Below are 16593 nucleotides of genomic sequence, written 5' to 3'. Positions count from 1 at the left end.
GAAGTTACACGTGACTACATTTACATGCAGTCAAAATTTGGGTTATTGCTAATATTCCAGTTACTGAAACATTCAGAATAATCTGTTTCCATGTGTGAGCAAACAGGGTTATCCCTGTATACATGGTGATTAATCATTTGGGATATCTGGATCAAACCAGTGACGTGCGGAGAACATCATGACGCAATTCCCGTCATTTCCGCTTCTTCTTCCTGTATCCATCCGCAGGTACCGTTTTATTTCTCGGCCCTGTAGTTCGCCTTTTTCAGCGTCTTCCAGCGGTGCTTGATCTGTTCTGTCGTTCGTACAAATCACAAATTTTCGCTCACCTTTTGTAAATCTTCTATCCCGGTACTTTCTAGCCTTCACAAATGCCAAAATATTCATATTTTTCATTACATTTATGAAGTGATTAGTCTCCTCCTGGTCTTGTTTCTCCGTGTTTATAAGAACTTCCTGGACTCAAAAGAGCCAGATTCCTTGTGAAAAGAACATCCGCAGAAAACATATTCCTGTTACTTTCGACGGGGATATCCCGTTAGGCTAAACATGACCAAATATTCGGGTTAGAAAAGGAGTAACCCAGGGCTCATATTTGTGTTTTTAAAAATCGGAACATGAGCAAATTCCGGTTATTCAAAGGGGTTATTGGTGTTTACATGGCCGTGCAAAACCGGGTTATTGCTAATATTCCGGTTAGAAAAGGGTTATTGACTGCATGTAAACGCAGTCCGTGTAATTTGTTGATGTTGAAAAGGTGCAGGAAGATGCGGCATACTACTGTGAATGTGAAGATTTTGATGAGATGTGAGGTTCCTCTGAGGTTCATGAACTACTTACTACCTCACCTTACTGTGACGCTGCGGCTAATGAGCCCCCTCTCTACCAAGCTCTTGCGTTACTGAAATACATCAGTGCAACACTCTTAGATGGTCTGTTTGTACAGTTAACGGCACAAAATGCCATGCAATCTTCATATTAACAATGATTATGGTCTGTTAACTTTATAAAAGTAATGACATGTAGATGTTTGAAGCTATAAACTCTAATCAAGCTATCGCCTATAAACCCTAATTATGCATCTTATGGTTGTATATAATGTTGTCTAATAAAATGATAAAAGTTTATCTTGGTACAGTCATGGATGTAAATCTAACTTTTTTTTTGTTGAACCAGACTGCAAATATGTTTATTTCTGCTGTAAAGTTGGACATGGAGATTAACTCACTGTTGGACCAGAACCTGGTGGTCAGTAGAGGAACTGCAGGTCTGGAACAGAACCTGGTGGTCAGTAGAGGAACTGCAGGTCTGGATCAGACCCTGGTGGTCAGTAGAGGAACTGCAGGTCTGGATCAGACCCTGGTGGTCAGTAGAGGAACTGCAGGTCTGGATCAGAACCTGGTGGTCAGTAGAGGAACTGCAGGTCTGGATCAATGTCCAGTTTCATTAGAATAATAAAAAAGAAACATCTGGAAGAAACTGAAGAGCAACAAAAAACAGCCAAACAAAAATCAGCCATAACTGACCCTGCAAACAGGAAAAGCCTGTCATGGACTGGGACAATGCCAAAGTCACCGGTGCCGAAAACAATAAACAGCATCGCTGGATCAAGGAAGCCATCGAGATAAGTACAATTTCAAACCTAAAAGAAAAAAGCAGTTTTCGTAACATCCATGAGATGCATCAAGGCCAAATAAAAGTGACATGTTAGAGTAAATAGAAACTGTTTTACAACTGTGTTTGAGAGAGATTACTGCATTTGGAAAAGAAGATGTAGTAGTTCTGGATTTGATGGATCAGCAACATCTACCAGAAAGCAATAGTTCAAACAAATAGTGACCTGGTGAAGGCAATGTTTAATGACACTCTGGAGAGACTGTGACTGTTTGAAATCTCTTACAGGGACTGAAGAGAACAACCGATTCATTTCTGGGATTCCCTGAAGGTTTTTATGCCTCCTCCTGGACATCCTGTGTACAAAGCTGTAATACAGTAAGACAATCGGCACTTGATGGTTGCTCTGTAGGACACCAGCAGCTTTTTCCTCAGATGATCTTTCCCGGGCATCATCAGAAAGTGCCAGTAGTGACCAGAGGGTTATTCCAGGAAGCGGGTTTTGTGAAAACTCTGAGTTTGTTAAGCCTGAGATGAGGGAAATCTGGAGTTTTCAGTTCCAGAAAGCGATTTAACGCAAACTCTGAGTCAGTTACTATGGCAACTGACCCTGTTACGAGCTAACCTGCTCGCTAGCAGGTTTACTTCAATAAAGCCTGAGTTTCTCTCCGTCTCCTCCCTCAGTGGCGTCAATTCAGCCAATGGGTATTTACGCAATACGCATCTGTTTTCTGCACCACGGACAGCAAGAGCAGAGTTAGAGAGCAGAAAAAGCGTATCTGACAAACGCAACGTATTTTATTCACTATGCCAGTGCAACACAGGGACATCCCAGTTTAACTTCAAACAGTTAAAGTCCAAATGCAAAAAGGAGAGGGAGGGAGCAGAGGACAGAGAGAGAGAGAGAGAAAGAGAGAGAGTAAAAAAAAGGCAAATATTTCCCTTAAACAGATTTATAAGATGGTAGGGTGATTTGATATCTTACCTTAAGATGAACTTGCGTAATTAATCCATCAGTGGCTAACAGCCTCGTTAACAACAGCCTCGTTAATAACAGCCTTGTTAATATCTTCTGCTGCTGGGGAAACATTAGACCATCACTTGCCTTCTTTCTTTTTTTTTTAATTGCGTGGTTGTCTGCTTCCTTTTCATTTTTGTAAGTTAGTAACACTGCAGAGCGCGCTAAAAACCAGAGATTGATAGCGACCACTGTCTTCAGGGACGCTGGGACATCACATTTCAAGATATGAGGGTTTACAAGTGTTGGCATAATACCTAGTGAAATCCATCATGTTTTTCTGATATGCATTTGTAGTTATTTTATATGTATTAAGTAATAGAATAAATCAATACAAATAGACACAGAGTAATTCCATAAATGTATAAAAAAAATAAAAAAAACATTTACATTTTCCCCTGAAGCCGATGTGCCCCTGATCTAAATGACAATAAAATTCCATTCAATACCATTCCAGCACTGTTTTCATCTGTAATATTATAAGACAGTGTGCTTAAATGTTAAATGAATGCTGCATTCAAACTTACACATTGACTGCAGCAACTTTCTCCCACGCCAATTCTCTCTCCTTTGCTGCTGCAGCTGTTTTTTTTCCGAAAAATGCTCTCATACTCGCCATACGCACGTATTAACACTTCTAACTCCAGTGGCGTGAAGTATGTGGATCTTCAGATGCAAACTAATGTTTCCTCAAAGGTATTTTGTAAATTGAAATGTTAAATAAAGTTTAAAAAAAAAGAAAAGTATGTGGATCTTTTGTTGTCGCCGGTTGCCATGGTGAATCCTTGTATCAGGGCTCTATTGATAATGGCTTTTTATTTTCTTCACGCACGCGCTTAACTCGAGGTTAACAAACTCAGAGTTGATTGAACTAACTCATATCCGCTGTTCTGGAACCGAAAACTCAGAGTTTCCGATCTCAGGGTAAGTCAACTCAGAGTTCAGGTTTAGACTCAGAGTTTGTTGAACCTGCTTCCTGGAATACCCCTCAGGAGAGACTGTTGCAACACTTTCTCCATCTATGAAAACGGGGAGGCTCTCAGCTGCCTTTCCTAAAGTCTGCGATAAGTTCTTAAAGTCTAGTGTTATTCAGTATCGGGTTGTTTAAAGAACAGTTTTTGCACCTCCTGCCTGTAGACAGACTCATCTCCACCTCAGACCCACAACAGTTGTGTTGCCAGCAAATGTAACGATGTGGTTAACAGGGATCACTGGTGATCAGTTAGGGATGTGCAGCAAGTGAAGAAGAGCTTTCAGCAAACCTGAGGTGTTCTGGTTGTTAGTGCAACGGTGGAGGACAGGTGGACGCTCATCCTGACATTCTGTGGATGGTTTGTCAGGAAATCTGGAACGTAAAGAAAGAAGAAGTTCAACTCAATTTAGTTCAATTAGGTCAGACAACCACTATTTTGGAGACGTCTGAATGATGACGTCACATTTGTGTAAGGAAAGTATATTGAGAATCCAAATAGATTTTAATGCGGTCATATCAGCCATGATTTATACTTGTGACACCCTGAGCACTTTAAAAGAGTGTTGGGTCTATTTGATACGGGGTGAGGTTTTGGACCCAAATGCAGCACACGGAGGTAGTTTGTCTTGTTTGCTTTATTACCCTCAACAGGGACGAACCAGGCCAACACACAGGCAAAGTTCAGGGGGCCGTCCTCGGGGCCTGGCCGAACGACCTGACGGGTCAGGGGGCCGTCCTTGGGACTGAGCGGACGGGTCAGAGGGAACCCGAGGGGCCGGCTTCGGGGGACTAGGGATACGAAGGGCCGGCTTCGGGGGACTAGGGATACGAGGGGCCGGCTTCGGGGGACTAGGGATACGAGGGGCCAGCTTCGGGGGACTAGGGATACGAGGGGCCGGCTTCGGGGGACTAGGGATACGAGGGGCCGGCTTTGGGGGGCCTAGGGATACGAGGCGCTGGCTTCGGGGGGCCTAGGGATACGAGGCGCTGGCTTCGGGGGGCCTAGGGATACGAGGCGCTGGCTTTGGGGGACTAGGGATACGAGGGGCCGGCTTTGGGGGACTAGGGATACGAGGTACGGACTGAGGGGGACATTGGGTCCTCGGCACCGGCTGAAGTGCGTCCAGTACCCCCTCAACGAACGCCCCTCTGCGTTCCACCCAGTCTGTCGGGGAAACGGCGCAGGCGGGGCGACCAATGATGAGTCGGGTGGGAGGCGGGACGATGGCCGGAGGGCTGAGCTCGCCCGAGCCCACGGGTCTCAGCAGGGAACCATGGGAGGTGTGTCCGGAACAGGATCCGATGCGCCGGGGACCACCACAGGAACAGGAAAAGGGGTCGATGTGTCCGGGACCAACGTCGGAACAGGAACAGGGGCCGATGCGCCAGGGACCACCGCAGAAACAGGAAAAGGGGTTGATGTGTCTGGGACCACCGCCGGAACAGAGGCTGATGCGTCCGGGACCACCACAGGAACAGGAGCTGAGCAGGCCCGGCGGCATGGGCGGGCATTGGGGGGCCGTGCCCGCCCACGGAGTCAGCTGTGCCCGCCCTGGAGTAAAAGCACATTTCTCTGTTTATTTTATTTGGGTTTTGTTTTTTCCGTCGGAGTAGCCATCTTTTTTTTTTTTTTTTTTTTATTGATCTTTTTATAAGAAACAACATACACTTAAAACATGGAAACGTGTAGTCAAACAGACGCATTATACATTGTCTCCTTTTTTTTTTTTTTTTTTAAACACACAAAACCTAACAAAGGAACTCTCTGTAGCGTTAAAAAATAAATAAACAGATGAGCAAGAAATGAAACTGGAAATAAATAAAACATAAAAAAAAAAACAAATTAAGGAGATGAAAAGAAAATTAAGGGAGGGGGGGGGGTCAGTCGGTGGGTAGAGTCTTCAACGCGGTAAAGTGGTCTATGAACGATTGCCATTTGCGAATGAATTTAGCTGAGTTGCCTTTTACCGAGTATCTCACCTTCTCCAATTTAAGAAAAAACATAACATCACTAAGCCAAATAGAAATAGACGGGGACCTGGGGGATTTCCATAAAAGTAAGATACGACGTCTTGCTAAAAGGGATGTGAAAGCCAATACTTCTGACTGTGTGTGGCTGATATGTGAGGAGTCAACAGAGAGTCCGAATATTGCTAAGAGAGGGGCCATAACAACTTTTTTACCCAGAACTTTAGACATGATCACAGAATAATCACTCCAAAATTTCTGTAACCTAGGACAGGAGAAAAACATATGACTTAAATTGCAGGGAGAACCCTGGCATCTGTCGCATAAGTCTGCAACATTCGGATATATTTCCGATAATCGGGATTTTGATAGGTGGGCTCTATGCAGCACCTTAAATTGAATAAGTTCTAGTCTAGCGCAAGGCGTGCTAGATCGTATGCTACGGATAGCTTTATCCCACAGCTCCCCTGTGAAGTCAAGGCCCAACTCTCGTCCCCAACCCTCCCGAGCTTTATCTACAGAATGATCATCAAATGTCATACACAGTGCATATATCTTAGATATCAGAGACTTTTGACTGAGTTTCATAGTTAGAAGATCATCCCACGGTTGGTTCGCAGGAAGGGAAGGGAAGCATGGAAACAAAGCAGAGGCGCAGTGTCGAAGCTGGAAGTAGCGAAACAAATGGGAGGCAGGCAAATTGAACTTTGACCTCAGATCTGAGAATGTGGAAAAGATACCATCCTTATATAGATCCCTGAAGTGCTTAATGCCCCGGTTGTACCAAATCATAAAAGTGGTGTCTATTAGTGATGGAGGGAACAGATGATTCTTAGTAACAGGTGTATAGATGGATGGAGAAGCAAATTTAAAGTGGCGCCTAAACTGTGACCAAATCTTAAGGGAGGAAAGCACCACAGGGCTATTTGTAAACTTAGAGGGATTCAATGGTAAAGAGGAGGAGAGTAGGGCCGTTACAGAGGATGAAGAGAGTGACTGAGCCTCCAATCTGCACCATAATAACTCAGGAGACTGAAGCCAATAAATTAGTTTGTGAATATGCGCTGACCAATAGTAAAGCATAAAGTTTGGTAGTGCTAGACCCCCATTAAATTTAAATTTTTGGAGAAGCGAATACCTCACTCTGGGTGTCTTTTTTTTTTTTTTTTTCTTTTTTTTTTTTTTTTTTTTTTTTTTTTTTACCTTGTCTGCACACATATTATTGATTGATACCATGACGGTAGAAACCAAAAGTGTATATATGTGCATTATTACTATATGTAATATATACATATATATATACGCACACATATGCGTACACATACATAAATATACACATACAAACCCAGTGTTTTTTTTTTTTTTTTTTTTTTTTTGGGGGGGGGGTGTGACGACATCCACTGCCAATCCAGGAAGCAGGAACACACGGAGACACACGTCAAGCACTGGAAATCTGCAACAAAAAAACCACAAACAAAGCACGAAACCGGCACGGAGCCATCCAAAACACGAACAGCAATCGACCTAAATCTTGAGATCTGATCGCAGTCTGAGCTAAGCTATCGCTACCGCTACCTAAACCCAAAAACTAGAGAGCCAGCATGCAGGTGAACAAGCCAGTGTGTATGTCTATGTGTGTGTGTGTGTATGTATATGATCATGCATGTGTGTGTGTGTGTGTGTGTGTGTGTGTGTGTGTGTGTGTGTGTGTGTGTGTGTGTGTGTATGCATGTGACTAAATGACTATATGTGTGTGTGTGTGTGTGTGTGTGTGTGTGTGTGTGTGTGTGTGTGTGTGTGTGTGTGTGTGTGTGTGTGTGTGTGTGTGTGTGTGTGTGTGTGTGTGTGTGTGTAATAAACCAAACAAAGCTCCACCTGAAGTGTATCTATAGTGGGGGAGGGGGGGGAGCAACCCCGCCACCCGCGAGACCAGAGGCCGACAAGGAAGAGCCCGGAACCCAGGCCACCGGCAACCCCACAGAGGGGAGAAGTAGGAGGGAGGCAACCCACCGCCTGCGAGGCCCCCCCCCCCACCCGGCGGCGGCCGAGGGGGCCCGCGGGCGGGGCCCCCACGGCGCGGAAAGAAGCAGCCAGGGATCCCGCGGCGGCGGACCGCGACCCAGGCAATCCCCGGCCACCCGGTCCGGGCCGGACACTCTGGGCGCTTACCGGCCCATAAAAAGTTGGAAACAATTTGGTCAAGTGATTTAAAAAAAGATTTTGGTAGAAATAAAGGAGTGCATTGGAACAAAAAAAGAAATTTAGGCAATACAGTCATTTTCACTGTGTTAATTCTTCCTATCAGCGACAGTGGTAGGGAGTTCCACCTCTGTAAGTCCGCCTTCACTTGAGTTACCAGTGAGGAAAAATTAGCGGTGAAAAGAGAGGGCAGAGTGCGGGTCACATTAATCCCTAAGTATCTGAAGCCCGACGGGCTGAGTTTAAAGGGGATATCAGATTGTTTGAGTTGTAAAGCAGAGGAGTTTATGGGGAAGCATTCACACTTGTTAAGATTGACCTTATAGCCGGAGAAGGATCCATAATTCTTCAACAGAGATAATATTGGTGCAATGCTGGTTAAAGGGTCAGATACATATAAAAGGAGGTCGTCTGCATAAAGTGACAATTTGAGTTCCACATTGGACCTAGAGACTCCGCGAAATAGAGGAAGAGTTCTTAGAGCAATTGAAAGTGGTTCGACGGATAGAGCGAATAGCAAAGGGGAGAGAGGGCAGCCCTGTCTCGTGCCACGTGATAATGTAAAATAAGTGGAGTAGTTGTCATTGGTGTGAATGCTGGCCTGAGGGGAAGTGTAAAGAAGTCTAATCCACGATATAAACCTGTGTCCAAATCCGAATTTATGAAGTGTTGCAAAAAGATAGTTAAATTCGACACGATCAAACGCTTTTTCAGCATCAATTGCGATAACAACTTCAGGGAGTGGAGAAGAATCTTTAGAGAGAATCACATTAAGAAGTGTACGAACATTATAAAAGAGCTGGCGTCCCTTGATGAAACCATTCTGCTCCTCAAATATGATGCTAGGAAGGATCTTATCAAGACGAATTGCTAGTGCTTTGGCTAAAATTTTGACATCCACATTCAGTAAAGACAAGGGCCTGTAAGAAGTGCATGATTCAGGGTCCTTGTCCTTCTTCAAAAGGAGGGCAATGGACGCCTGCATTAGAGAGGGAGGCAATGAGCCATGATCAAGGGACTCATTGTACATTGAAAGTAAAAGGGGGGCTAATTTGTCTTTGAATTTTTTGAAAAACTCAGCTCCGAACCCATCGGGACCAGGGGCCTTGTTGCTTTGCGTAGCTTCAATGGCGGCAGCAATTTCTTGCAAGCTGAAAGGAGCATCGAGGCCATTAGCCACATCCAAATTAATAGTAGGGACAGTGATATTATCAAGAAAGGAGGTCATTTCTGCTGTGTCAAGTGGAGATTCTGACTCATAGAGAGAGGAGTAGTATGACTTAAAAATTGTGTTGATGGCGATTGGATCGGTGGTAAGTGTGCCATTAGAATCTCTAATGCTGGGAATCAGTCTCGACGTTGCTTGCCTTTTTAATTGGTGAGCCAATAACCTGCTTGGTTTATCGCCGTGTTCATAATAGTTGGCATGAGCGCGTAATAGGAGCCGTTCAGAATCGGCTGTCGCTATAAGATCGAATTTTGACTGCAAATCAAGCCGTAGTTTCAGTAAACTCGGACTTGGGTTGACTGAGTTTAGTCTGTCTGTGTCCTGAATTTTAGATGTGAGCTCCTGTAATTTAGCCCTGCGGATTTTACTGGCGTATGCTGAATAAGAGATAATCTGTCCTCGCAAATATGCTTTGAGTGATTCCCATACTAGCGAAAAACTGGTAGAGTCTGTTTTGTTTAATGCAATGAAATCATCTATTGAAGCAGATATAGAAACATTAAATGCATCGTCGGATAAAAGCAATGGATTAAACCTCCAGCGAGAAGAAAAACGGGGGCGCTCAGACCATGTTATATTCAAAGTTAGAGGGGCGTGATCCGAAATAACAATTGGGTGGTATACGACAGAAGTAACTTTGGGGAGAAGAGAGCCATCAACAAAAAAATAGTCAATACGTGAATATGACTGATGTACTTGAGAAAAAAAAGAGAATTCCTTATCTCCAGGATGTGAGAACCTCCACGGATCAACAAGCCCATTCTTGACTGTAAAATCGGTAATAGATTTTGACATAGAGGATTGAGTCAAAGTACGAGGATTCGAACGGTCCAAAGAAGGATTAATAACACAATTCAGATCACCGCCCAGTATTGTAATATGCGTATTTAAGAAAGGGAGGTTGCCAAACAACCTATCCGTAAAATTGGGGTCATCAAAATTAGGGGCATATATATTCACCAACAATACAGGGTTACAGTATAGAGTGCCCGCAACAATAAGATATCTACCATTCTTATCAGATATTGTCCTGGAGACGGAGAAATTGACTCTTTTGTTGATCAAAATTGCTACTCCTCTAGACCTAGAATCAAAATTTGAATGAAAAATATCACCCACCCAAGCTCGTTTGAGTCTGAAATGATCTTTATTTCGCAAATGAGTTTCCTGAAGGAAAGCTATGTCAGTGTCCAAGCGTTTCAAATGTGAAAAAATCTTTGATCGCTTAATTGGATTATTCACACCTTTAACATTCCAGCTAGTGAATGTAATGTTTGATCCAGTATCAGGCTTGTGCAGATTACGATCGCTCATAGGCATTCTCTGAGAGAAAATAAGACCGACTCACCCACCACCAGAGGAGATATAAGGAAAAAAGGTAAAAGGGAAAACCAAAACAAACAAAACTCAGGAGTATATACATAACTACAGAGACAAAAAGCCAACATCCCATAACCCCCGCCCACCCACCCAACGCACATTAGATGATCCCATCCCCAAACGATGGAAACAGCCGTGCTGGCTTCAAAGGAAGCCATTCTCGAAAGGAGATGCTTTCGACTGTAAAGCTAGATACAAAAACGAAAACAAAATGAGCTCCTGCAGAGTTAAAACCTTAAAAAAAATAAATAAAATAAAATATGAGGCATATGAAACCAACAATCTGAGCCATTCTGACGAATGCTGTCTTGTCAGGGTAACAACAAACGTTAATTAAATTAAGGAGATCTTTGGCCTATAGAACAATGATATATACATATATGTACTCGCACACCCACACATGCACACAATTTAAGCAAAGACAGGGGTGTGTGCATATTTTCTAATCAAGTCATCATACCAGAGAAATGATTAGGCCTTCAATTTTAAACGGTGCTGTTCCCATTGATAGTTAGAAGAGAGAAAAAAAAAAAAAAAAAATTAAATTAAAAAAAAAAAAAAAAAAAAAAAAAAAAAATTACGACATAAAGTCCCATTTTCTGAATTGACTCAGTCACTCAACCCGGGCCAGAGTCCCGCATGGAGGCATATGAAACCAACAATCTGAGCCATTCTGACGATCGCTGTCTTGTCAGGGTAACAACAAACGTTAATTAAAATTAAGGAGATCTTTGGCCTATAGAACAATGATATATACATATATGCACTCGCACACCCACACAGACACGCACATACATGCACACAATTTAAGCAAAGACAGGGGTGTGTGCATATTTTCTAATCAAGGCATCATACCAGAGAAATGATTAGGCCTTCAATTTTAAACGGTGTTGTTCCCATTGATAGTTAGAAGAGAGAAAAAAAAAAAAATTAATAAATTAAAAAAAAAAAAAAAAAAAAAAAAAAAAAAAAAATTTAAAAATTAAAAAAAAAAAATTAAAAAAAAATTTAAAAAAATTACGACATAAAGTCCCATTTTCTGAATTGACTCAGTCACTCACCCCGGGCCAGAGTCCCGCATGGACAGCAAGCTGGATAAATCGTCCCAGAAAATTAGCTGGTAGTCACTTTTTTTATTTTCCTGATGAATGCCAGGGCTTCATCTGGCGACGTGAAGTCACGCTGCTGGCCATCATGGGTTACACGCAGCCGGGCTGGATACAGCAATCCATACCGGACTCCTTCAATCTCCCGCAGCTGACGGCGCACGTCATTAAAGGCAGCGCGCGCCCGCGCTGTCTTGGCTGTGTGATCCGGGAACACGGAGATGCTCATACCCCGGACTTTTATCCGCTGCCGCTCTCTCGCCTTTCTCAGGATGTCAGCGCAGTCGGTGTAATAATGGAGCCTTGCCACTATTGCGCGGGCCGCTCCCCGGTCTTCGGTCTCGGCATGAGGGTGCGGTGGGCTCTGTCCACCGCCGGCTCTGCGTCGAGGGAGAAGGCTTCCGCCAGGAGCCTGGAAACGCCGGCTGCAGATGAAGAGTCAGGATCCTCCTCCGGGACGCCAATAATCCGTAGGTTCTGCCGACGGGACCTTGACTCCAAATCCTCGCATCTGTCCTCCAGCCTCACATATTCTTTCGACAAGTGATCAACTTTTTTCTGGAGAGCAACGATGTCATCTGAGCAGCTTGAGAGCGAGAGCTCGATCCCAGCGACCGTGGCTGCGAGACCCGCGACGTCCGCCTTCATGGAGGAAATACTGCCAGAAAGATCAGCTTTAAGGGAAAGCAGCTCGGACTTAATGGACGTTAAATTCTCGTTCAGTGCTTGCTGAAGCTCTGACCTAAATACAGCCGCAACATCATTGCGAAGAGCGGAGAGAAGTTCGGTTTTAAGCCGGCTGAACTCCGCAGCTGGAACCTGCGCAGCGCAGGTGCTCTCCGGAGGAGGGGAATCACCGCGGGGCGAGGAGACGGCATGAGCAGCAGGCCGCGGGTTAGCTGGAGGGTTATTCCCCGCTTTGACGGACTTTGGAGGCATTTCCGTGGTAAGTCGTCGAAGTAACCGCGTTGAAAATAGGTTGGTTAAAACCAAAGCCGTGGGAGTGATACAAAAAGTGCCAATAAATGCTGAATTAAAATTAACTCTGCAGGAGCTCCGCTAATTACGTCTCACCCCATGTAAAGCTAAGCCGGACCGGAGTAGCCATCTTTTATTAATCCTATCTATCTCAATTTGTCAATCATACAATCCAACCAATGCAATCAACGAACGAAGGCAACGTGTAAGCCAATGGCCGATAGAGGGGGGCGGGTCACAGCCTGTGACCCGCCCCCCTCTATCGGTCATTGGCTTAAGGAGACGCAGTGACCTGTGACTCACAGGTCACTGCGTCACTGCGTCACTGAGAGCAGAGTAAACAGTCGTGGTCATCAGCAGTCGCCATTAAAAATGGATATCCGAACATTTTTTAAGAAGACACAGAAAATTACAAGTGACGGTGCGGACGGGAGCGAGCAGGAAGTAGCACCATACAGCTCCACATCTACTACAAACGTAAGCACCGAAGTCAAAAGCCACACTGGAGTAAACACACACCATCCTAGGAGAACTGACCACAGCTGGCCTGAGCCCTGACAAAATCATCAGTCAGGTATATGATGGTGCTTCCCTCATGTCGGGTAAACATGGAGGGGTACAGAAGCTACTGCAGGAAAAACTGGACAGAGAGATACCATATGTCCACTGTTCGAACCATCAGCTGCATTTGGTGGTCACCCATGCCCTGGCAGTTGAAAAGGCTGTGATGGACTTCTTCAGTGTGTGTAACATGCTGTACAAGTTCTACAGAAGACCAACTGTTGCCATTCTCTACAAAGGAGAGACACTCAAGCGCTTTTTGGATCAACGTTGGAGTGGACATTTTGCAACAGGTATGTTGATTAGGACTGATTAAGCTGATAATCCAATCCAATTATGGATCCAAGGATCCAATTAAATAAATAAATAATGATGATGCCGTATGTTTGCAACAGCGTACTGTGTGAATGACTCCCCCACCTGAATATATTAATTATGTATTTTATCTTTTCTGCAGTGTCAGTCATTCTGAAATCCTTTGATGACCTATCCACACTGTTCCAAGAGATCACCAGCAACCGGACATTTGGAGCAGATCTGCGAATTGAAGCAACAGGATTGTGGCAGAGCATGTCTCAGCCCAGCTTTAAGTTCATTGCTGAGATGGTGCACAAGATCCTTGCATATCTTGACCCCCCAAATAAGATGTTGCAGTCTGAAGATATGGATCTGGTTACAGGTGAAGGAAGATTATATTTATTTTTAATCTAGACAGTGCAATAAATATACCTAATACCTACTTCTGAGCAAAATTACATTGTATATAATAATACACTTTATTTGCATAGAACCTTTCATACAAGAAATGCAGCTCAAAACGCTTTGCAACAAAGAGTTACATGCACCAAGTGCTTCACAATGAACATTAAACATGGTAAAAAGTGAAAATAGAAAAATTACATGCACCCATTGCTTCATGATGATTGAAAAACATGTTAAAAAAGATGAATGAAAATAAGAGTGCTGCACTGTAAATTTTGTTGTATTCTGTACAGTAACAATAAGGGGTTTTGTATTTTCTTCTAGGTTTGCAGCTCATCAGCAGTGCATGCACCTGTCTTGAGAATATCCGCACTGAGACAGAATTCCAGGCAATCCTCACGCACTGTGACACAACAAGGCCATCAAAGAGAAGACGCAAACAAAACTCTGCCTTTGCTGACTATGAGGAAATCAGCACATGTGTAGATCGCAATGATGAAACAGAGCTACGTAGGATTTATTATAGTTGTATTGACTCAGTATGTGGGGAAATGAAAAATCGATTCGGGAAACATAATTGTGACCTGATGGAGGCACTCAATGCCCTGGATCCTGCACAAGCCACATTCTTGGACGTCACCAAGGTGAAGCCTTTACTTGACCTGACCAAGATGCCTGCTGTGGACTCTGAATTCGAGGTGGCTCGCAACTTCCTCAGGACACAAATGAAAGAGTCTTCTCCACCGGATGAGGCAAAGTGGACAATGAAACAGGTGATTTAGGCTAGGTGAAAGTTCAGTATTGTTTTTATTGTATTCAAAAATCTCAAAAACCTACAAGGCCCCTTTTAAAATGATTAAATGGTCTATATTGTCATGGCCAGAGGTGGACAACTCCAGCTTCACAGAGTAAAAGTCCTACCATGTATTTGTTCTGCCCATTCACTACAACCAGGTGAGTTCACTAATTAGCTCATCTACCTGGCTGAAGAGCTACAATCAACTGTTTTAGTGAATGTGCAGAACAAATACATAGCAGGACTTTTACTTTTTGAAGCTGAAGTATTCCACCTCTGGTCATGGTATGGTCATTTGGGACCTTTTAAGCAAGCAGTCAAACACAAAACACCTAACATGATTTGGTTCAATGAGATGAGCATTTATTTGACTGTTCAACATGTTGCATACATTTTTATGTACTGTGTATTGTTATCTGGGTTATAATAATATTGATTTCAACCTTATTTATCAATCCTTACAGATTCTGAAACAGTTCCAGAGGCCGCTGGAAGCAATGCCCACCGTCTTCACAGCGTTGAAACATGGACTGACTTTTGGAGCCAGCACCGCATCCTGTGAAAATTCTTTTTCCACTCTTAAGAATGTCTTCACAGAGCATCGCCTATCTATGCTTCATCAACGCAAGGCCAACCTCATCCAGTTGGCATTTGAGAAGGACTTGACTCGGAAATTTAGGAATGAGTGGAAGGACAAAGTTTTTAGAAGGTTTCACACAGTCCACAAACGTCGCCTGCCACTCTACTAAAAGTGGTTACATCTTGGTTAAACCAAATTAATATTACTTGCAGGCAGAAGGGTCACACTGCTTTGTTTTGCTCCTTGTGCTCCCTTGCTGCTGTAGCTACCTGCCCTAGCATGAATGTTTACTCCAGTGTTACTCCAGTGACATCAGTGCTTATGTTTCTATTAGAAGTGAAGCTGTATGGTGCTGTTCTGTGTACGCCACAGCCCCCGTTGCTGTTCTTTGTTACATAAATGTTTGACTTTGAGTGGAATAAATGGACAGCACTACACTACTGTATTGTTTTTTTTTATATATTTTGGGATGAACTGCCCGTTTTATTGAGAGAAAATGATTTGACAATACTGTAGGAGATGCCACGGAGCCACTGTGCAGCCTGAGGCAGATAAAATGTAAGTTGAAAAAGTATGCCCCCCCGAAAAAATGTAATGCCCCCCCTCTAATTTGTTTCTGTGAAATTTTGGACCCAAAATGCAGCACACGGAGCACACGGTGGTAGTTTGTCTGGTTTGCTTCATTACCCTCAACAGGGACGAAGAGCAGGCAGGAATGCAAGACAAGGATCAGGCAGCAATCAGTGTCAAGTTCGGAAGACAAGGTCAGGCAAAGGAGAGCAGGAGACAAGGCAGGATCCAGGAAGAGGCAGGGTCGGCAACGGGAAGTCAAGACAGGGAATGCTGGAGGGTCTTGCATCTCCAAACAGAGTGACGATCTGGCAGTGAGAGTGCAGGAGTGAGGAGCTTTTAGGCTGTCTTGATTGCTGAGGGGCTGCAGCTGGGAGAGCAGGTGAAGGGAGTGAGTAAAGAGGTGGGCGTGGCTAATGAGGTGGGCGTGGCTGACGAGGTGGGCGTGGCTGGCAGATGGAGTGAGCAGGAGAGAGGGGAGTGGAAAACCACTGAAGGCTGGAGGACCAACCATGACACTTTTAGTTTTTTGTCTTTTTCACAGTCATCCTATTTGATCATATCCTTCTGTGTATCACAAATATCACGTATGTTCTTTCTTCACACAAAATACCTTGGGTTATTAATTTCATGAACTGTCATTTATCTGCAAGTGTCAGTTTTCCTAATAACGATGTGGATACTGAAAATATATTAAAAAGTGAATGATGCAGAACTGTGAGAAAAGTGTCCGACACACAAACAGGATGGAAACTTCTTCAAAATTTTGTCAAGTTAAATTGTTATTTTACATGGTGAAACTTTCTGAAAGTGCCCACCAGGTAACCCCCCAGGTAACACACACACACACTTCCCTCCCACCCAGTAAACCTGCTTAACCCCCATTGTTCCTCCTTCTCTCATTAAATCATCACTGTGAC

The sequence above is a fragment of the Cololabis saira genome, chromosome 13, assembly GCF_033807715.1.
Source record: "Cololabis saira isolate AMF1-May2022 chromosome 13, fColSai1.1, whole genome shotgun sequence".
Classification (NCBI taxonomy): domain Eukaryota; kingdom Metazoa; phylum Chordata; class Actinopteri; order Beloniformes; family Belonidae; genus Cololabis; species Cololabis saira.
Note: the sequence above shows the minus strand (reverse complement) of the source record.